Raw genomic sequence first — 7500 nt, forward strand, 5'->3', positions numbered from 1 at the left:
GAATAATGTGAATGTCTAAATCTTCCTAGATTAACAGCCCTTTAATCCTTGAAACGTGACAGTGAATTGCGCTCATAAGGATTAAAATCTATGATACTTATGATAGTTCCAGTTGTTTACAATCAAGAACTATAGTAAATTCTTTTTATTGAGGCAGATTTGCACCGACTCGCAGGAGTGCCCTTTTAGCTTTGAAAAGTTTCCTGATCGCTGATTGGTTGGACAAGATAATTCTAACCAATCATATAGCAGGAAACTTTTCCGAGCTAAAAGGGCACCCCTGCGAGTCGGTGCAAATCTGCTTCACTAAAAAGAATTGACTATAGATAACTTTCTAAAGGATGTCATTAAGCTTTTCAACATAAGTATAAAATAAACGAAGAATTTGCGTGAACCAAGTGTTTGGTTTAAAACTTATGTGAGAAGTTTGAATGAAAAGGTAAAATAAGGTGTGTGTGTGTGTGTGTGAGTGTGTGTATACACAACCCTAATAAAAAATCTTATAATAGAATTGGTAGAGTAGAAATCTGAAGGATGTAGGTTGCAGAGAATGGTAGGGTTTGATAAAAAGATTATCTTTTTGTGGTTAATGTGGAACGTGTGTTAAATCATGTAGACAAAGTGTGAAATGTTTATGGGTGGAGTGATGTGTAAGGTCAGAGAGAGGCTAGAAGGCGTAAATGCAAGGTTGAGGGGCAAGAAAAGGAGTTGTGATTGTAATGCGAATAGTTGACATAAACAGATGATATTGTGCTAGTTGGGAACCATGGAGAGAAACCGCAGAACCTCCTACTAGAATACTAAAAACTACAATTTATATATTACGATCCTTAACTAATCAAATGATTACTGATTATCAAGAAGACACAGGGATTATAAATGAGAGCATGGTCTACCACCTAATAGAATTGAGAGAGAAAATGAGAGGATGTTGAGAATATTATATTATAGGTTTCTGAGGGCTATCGTGAATTTTTAAGTGAGTTTGAGCATGGGCGTGCCCTGTCTAAATTTCTATAAAAATCTTTATTGGCGGAATGATATGAGAAGCTAGAGAAAGGGTAATGGAAGCAGGCAATATGGCAGTTGTTGAGAATCAATTGCATAGATTATAGTTTCTTGAGAGCTATGAATAGGTTTTGTGCTGTAGGAAGGTGATTTATTTGGTTTGGTCGTGGGTTTGAAAATGTTCTGTCGATTTTCTATTGCTGTTCAACGACTTATGAAAATGACGTGAGGATTACGAACGATATTTTAACCAACGATCTCAATCCTTACAGAAAAAAAAATCGCTAAATTTTTTTTTTTATAAAAGCAACATCAATCCCGCTTCAAACAGAACTCTAAAGAGATATAGTACTTTGTGGATAAGGTCTCTGTCGACTCAAAATATTTTCACTAGTGTTGAAAAACTCAAAGTCCGTGTGGGTGGTTTGTGGGGAGGGAGCCCACGACCGACTAACTGGCCCTTCCTTACCCTAGCTTGGGTGGATAGGGGGCTGATCTTATTCACGCACAGTTGGTACCTGCAACATTATTGTACTACCCTTGGCTTCTGCCGTTCATGGGTAACTTTAAAACCCATAAGCTTGGTATACAAACACGGGAATAGGACATTTCGATGCGGTTGACTCTATGCAAAAAAAATGAAAAAAAAAATTCCAGCCATGATTCCAAATTGATAGATAAAAAAACCAAGAGTAAGTTCACGCAAAGAGCGACTTACACTATTCTGATTTATATATTCTTATTTAACTTTGCTGAAATACGTAACTACAGAATCAAGATGATAATTATATAAAACCGACTTATACTATTCTGGTTTATGGTTTTATTTAACGTTGCTGAAATGCCGTGTAACTACAAAATAAGGTGAAAACAACAGCTAAAACAATATCAAAGTTTATTTCTAATTATGAGTACACCTAAGTGAAAAGTAAGGGCCTCACCAAGCTACCCAAGTGAGAAGTAAGGGCCCCACGATCCTACCTAAGTGAGAAGTAAGGGCCTGACGAACCTATCTAAGTGAGAAGTAAGGGCCTCACCAAGCTACCCATGTGAGAAGTAAGGGCTTCACGAAGCTACCTAAGTGAGAAGCAAGGGCCTCACCAAGCTACTCAAGTGAGAAGTAAGGTCCTCACCAAGCTACTTAAGTGAGAAGTAAGGGCCTCACCAAGCCGCTTAAGCGAGAAGTAAGGGCCTCACCAAGCTACCTAAGTGAGAAGTAAGGGCCTCACCAAGCCGCTTAAGCGAGAAGTAAGGGCCTCACCAAGCTACCTAAGTGAGAAGTAAGGGCGTCACCAAGCTACCTATATCTGGATGACCTAGATTAAATGTCCAGGAGGTTAACCTTTTATCTACAATGCCATGATTGCAGTGCATTAAAAAGTACTACTGGAATAAACTTGGCCTACATCTCATGAAAGTCATTGGTTAAATGAACAGATAGGCGTAGGAGGAGATGGTGATGTTGATGATGATGATATATTTACAATCATAATTTGAACTAGTATCAGCTTTTATCCAAGATAATACCTAACGAATAACACATGCGAGTGAAGATTATACATCACCAGAGGTTACGAAATTGCTTTATATCCCGGTAATATGGTTTACCTGTAACTTTACCAAAGTTTGTTATATTTAATGGATATCAAAGCTTTTTCATTTTGATGATGCAAATACTATCATCATCATCTCTATGCTCAGAGGCTTTCTGCAACCAGTTGTCTAGTTGCGTAATTTTAGGAATGATCTTCAGTTCCCTTTTCCTTACCATAAAAGGTTAAAATGAGAGTTATTATTTCTATCGAATGCATTACATTTCTATGGAAATATTCGTCTCGAAATAATTATTACCTGGAAAATGATACGAGAATTTTAAAAACTAATCAGTCAACCTAATTGTACTTCATTCAAAATATGATCATTTGACCTTTTCGGTGTCGTGTGTGACGAGCCGAGAGAATATTGTGACTCAAAGGCAGTGTGAAAGCAACTGAGTAACTTTATTACAGAAAATCCGTATCTATACATAAACTCCAGGCAAAAAGGGCACAAAAGACATAACAGGCAATTTCATGCTCAACTGACACCGCACCGGTTATCAGTTAACGGTGAGAAAAACAGACATGTTATTTCAGGACACGGTTGGTACACGTGATAGACCTTTGGAAAATAATTCAGCAAAGTAAATATATCATTATCACGTTTAAGTATTGATGAAGTAAATAGGTCCTGACACGGTTAAGATATATTTGATGACGTTTATCACATGTTTAAATGATTAAAAAAGAAAAAAAAAATATTGCTTTACTTATGCAAGACTTTTAGATCTATTTTGTTAAAGATAAAATATATAAATAGCTAAATATAACTTAAGGGGATAGAGCGCAACGAAAAGATCTTTCCAGTATGTATGTATGTATGTATCCAGTATGTATGTATGTATGTATGTATGTATGTATACATACATACATACATACATACATTATATATATATATATATATATATATATATATATATATATATATATATATATATATATATATATATATATATACATATATATATATATATATATATATATATATATATATATATATATATATATATATACTGTATATATATATACATATATATATATACATATATATATATATATATATATATATATATATATATATATATATATACTGTATATATATACATATATATATATACATATATATATATATATATATATATATATATATATATATATATATATATATATACATATATATATATATATATATATATATATATATATATATATATATATATATATTCATATTTATATATATATATATATATATATATATATATATATATATATATATATATATATATATAAAATATATATTGTATAGCCCATATATCTTATATTCATTATTATTATTATTATTATTATTATTATTAAAGCTACAATTCTATTTGGAAAAGCAGGATGCTATAACAAGGAAATCAGCCCAAAGAGGAAAGAACCATGTGAACTCGAACCCAAGACAGTGGGAATCCATGGTACAGAGGCTATAGGGCTACCCACGACTACAAAACAACGGGTCTCTTTTGAAGTGTCCTTCTCCTAGCAAAGCAGCTTATCATAGCTATGAGCCTCTTCTACACTTGCCAAATGAAAAGTAGCCACTGAACAATTACAGTACAGTAGTTAACCCCATGAGTGAGGAATTTTTTTTTTTTGTTTTTTTTTTTTTTGTTTTTAGTTATCTTAATGTATGAAGAGTATGAAGGAAGAGAAGAATGTGTAAAGAATAGGCCAGAGTGTTCGATGTATGTGTAGGCAAAGGAAAAAAGAGCCGGCCTCGAGAAGGATCAATGAAGTACTATCTGGCAAATCAAATTACCCAATAACACTCAACGGGTGGCTGGTGCCTTGACCGACCTACTGTAAAAAGTTATATATATATACATATATACACACACATATATATATATATATATATATATATATATATATATATATATATATATATATATATATACATATATACACATACACACATGTATATATACATATATACATGTATACATGTGTATCGTTATATATATATATATATATATATATATATATATATATATATATATATATATATATATATTTACACATATACATATCACATATGTATTATATAAATTATCCTGAATTTTTCTTTTTTTCTCTCTAAACTATCCGTCGAAATGGGAAGTTGTGGTGGAATATCCAGGCTTCAAATGCAAATCTCTTGAAGGCACCCTAGAGGTATGAGACCTACAGATAATTGGATGTCAAGAGGAACAGATGATGAGAAGAGGAGAAATGGAATAACGAAGGAGTTTTTTCTTTCCTTTGGGACTTTGCATTGAATTCACAATTTGAATATAAGGAAAAAGATATGTATTTCGCCTCTTGTTGCTGCTGATGCCCCTGTTCAGTACGAGCTGTTGTTGTCGAAGAATTGGTTCTTGGTTCTATTTTTAGATCTTTTTGAATAACCCACAACGTTGTTATTAATTCTCCGCCATGAATTTATTTTAGTTGATAGCTGAAGCAGTTATATTTTAAGACTCTGTTCCTATTTACAGAAAGGACTTTTAATATTATTGATATTGTCCACACTTAACTCCCACTTAAACTCTTAATGGAAACGTCCTTGCCTAGCATTCTGCCGGACTGGTGTTAGAGTCTTGCTCAAGCTCCATAGTTTCTTGTAGTGTGCGCAACTTAACCATCCTTGTGAGCTAGGGATTGGGGTATTGGGGGAGATTATAGGTCTACGTGCTGAGTCAAAAGCAGTCATTGTCTGCTTCTCCCTGGTTCTAGCTTGGGTGAATAGGGGGGCAAGGCCACTGATCATATGTATATATGATCAGTCTCTAAGGGATTGTCCTACTAGCTTAGTCATTGTCGCTGTCCCTTGCCTCTGCCATTCATGAATAACATTCAAATCTTTCGGTGAGACCCGAAGGTGTCTCAGTGGTGCTCACTTATCCAAGTATTGATCAAACCAAAGACATCTTGACCTCGTAATGAGTCAAACTAATAAGGAGCAACCCAGAGAGGTCATTCTCTAGAAGGAGGTTTCCTTATATAAAGAGAAGAGAGGAGAAAAGTAGAGAATCATAGTAAAATACAAACGGATATAAAGCATGTGATGTAAAATCCTTTTTAAAACGAACATACAAATAAGCGAAACTTTGCATCGCTCCGAACAGAGTTTAATAATTCAGAAACAGTAAGACAATGGAGCGAGGCTCTTGTAACTTATGCTGTAACCTCTTCTTCTTCAAGAGCCATAGAACTTAACAAAAGATAAAACTTGACCCTTATTCTATGGAGATGAAACATTATTGCATTTTGGTTATTATTTTTCATCTTTCTCTATTAGGAAAAGCCGTAATTTTGATCAAAATTCTCAGTAAAAATATACTGTTTTCAGACGTATTTCAGTAAAATACAGACGACAGTAATTGTATCATACTTTGTTGTTATATTTTACGGGTTGGTGACCGTAGTATCATTAATTTTCTTCAATGTATCCGTTTTTAAAACGGTAAATGAGTGGCAACATTTATTCCAGGATATTTACCGTTATTACGGCAAATTTTTAAGTGATTCAATAATGCACTATCACCTAAGAGAATATTTGCATTTTTTTATTTTGCGTACTTGCGTGGATATAAGAAAGGCTTTTTTTCCTTTTTTTATTTTTTTATTTTACTTTTTGCCTTTAGGATTCGGGATTTCCTAACGTTTATGCCATACTTGTTAAAATATGGTGCGCAAATGTACCTTTGAAGAAGAGAGAAAATTATAGCATTATCATATTTTGAATAAGGTTGCTGAACCTTACCACATATCCTTCAAACGCGATCATGGATATTATAAGACCTTTATGGAAGAAACGATAATATAATATTGGATTGTTATTCGTCTTATAGAAGCTATTATATTACAAATTACATATGGGTATCTTTTAAAGCTTATTGTTGGTAGTGATAAAGTAAAGGTAAACGTGTCTGGTTTCCGTTCCGGTTTCATCAGAATAGATGCTCACCAGATCGTCAGCCGAGCAAGCATATGTCCCCACTGTGGTGCACAATAACAGCAGTGGCCTCCCCAGTGAACACCTTAAACTCACGGTCCTGGGCTGGGATCGATCTGCTGCCATGCGAATGCTAGGCGAACACGTTGCCACTGTACTTGTCAGAACTAACAATTCATGGAAAAAAAAAATCATCACCGCTTTTTTTTAACTTTACCAGGGCCTTCACGCTCATATGTGATAGATAAGACCTTAGAATTATTATTCTATATTTCTTTGATCTATTTGGATATTTGGCACCAATGGATACTTCGGCATATCATGTTCATAAATATGTTCGTGTCTCCTTTTGGATAAGTATAAACAGGGAGCGGACATGACACACCAACTGTCTCGTGTCTTTCAAAAGAAATTTCAAGAAATGTAACGCAACGTTTTTATCTAATTTAAACATAAAAACAACATCCTGCAGTTCACATAATGTAACTCTTCGAAAAGCATGTTTTAAGCTGCAACTGGTGTCAGGGTAAATTTTATTCTGTCTTTCTGAATATCATTTAATTATTTCTATACAAGCTTTGAAACGAAAAGAATCCCATTTTCCTTTATAAACCTCCTTTACAACAGAGTGAATTGAGAAATGCTTTCATTCCTTCCAATATATTTTAAAACTTTCCAAAATCAGTCAAACTATAATGAAATCTTGCAAGAAGGTTGCGGTGGCCTGGTGGTAGCGTCCTTGCCTGGTGATTGCCAGTCAGGGGGTTCGAGTCCCGCTCAAACTCGTTAGTTCCATTGGTTGCTGCAACCTCACCATCCTTGTGAGCTAAGGATAGGGGTTTGGGGGAGCCTATGGATCTATCTGCTGAGTCATCAGCAGCCATTGCCTGGCCCTCCTTGGTCCTAGCTTGGGTG

Source organism: Palaemon carinicauda, chromosome 3, assembly GCF_036898095.1.
Source record: "Palaemon carinicauda isolate YSFRI2023 chromosome 3, ASM3689809v2, whole genome shotgun sequence".
Classification (NCBI taxonomy): Eukaryota; Metazoa; Arthropoda; class Malacostraca; order Decapoda; family Palaemonidae; genus Palaemon; species Palaemon carinicauda.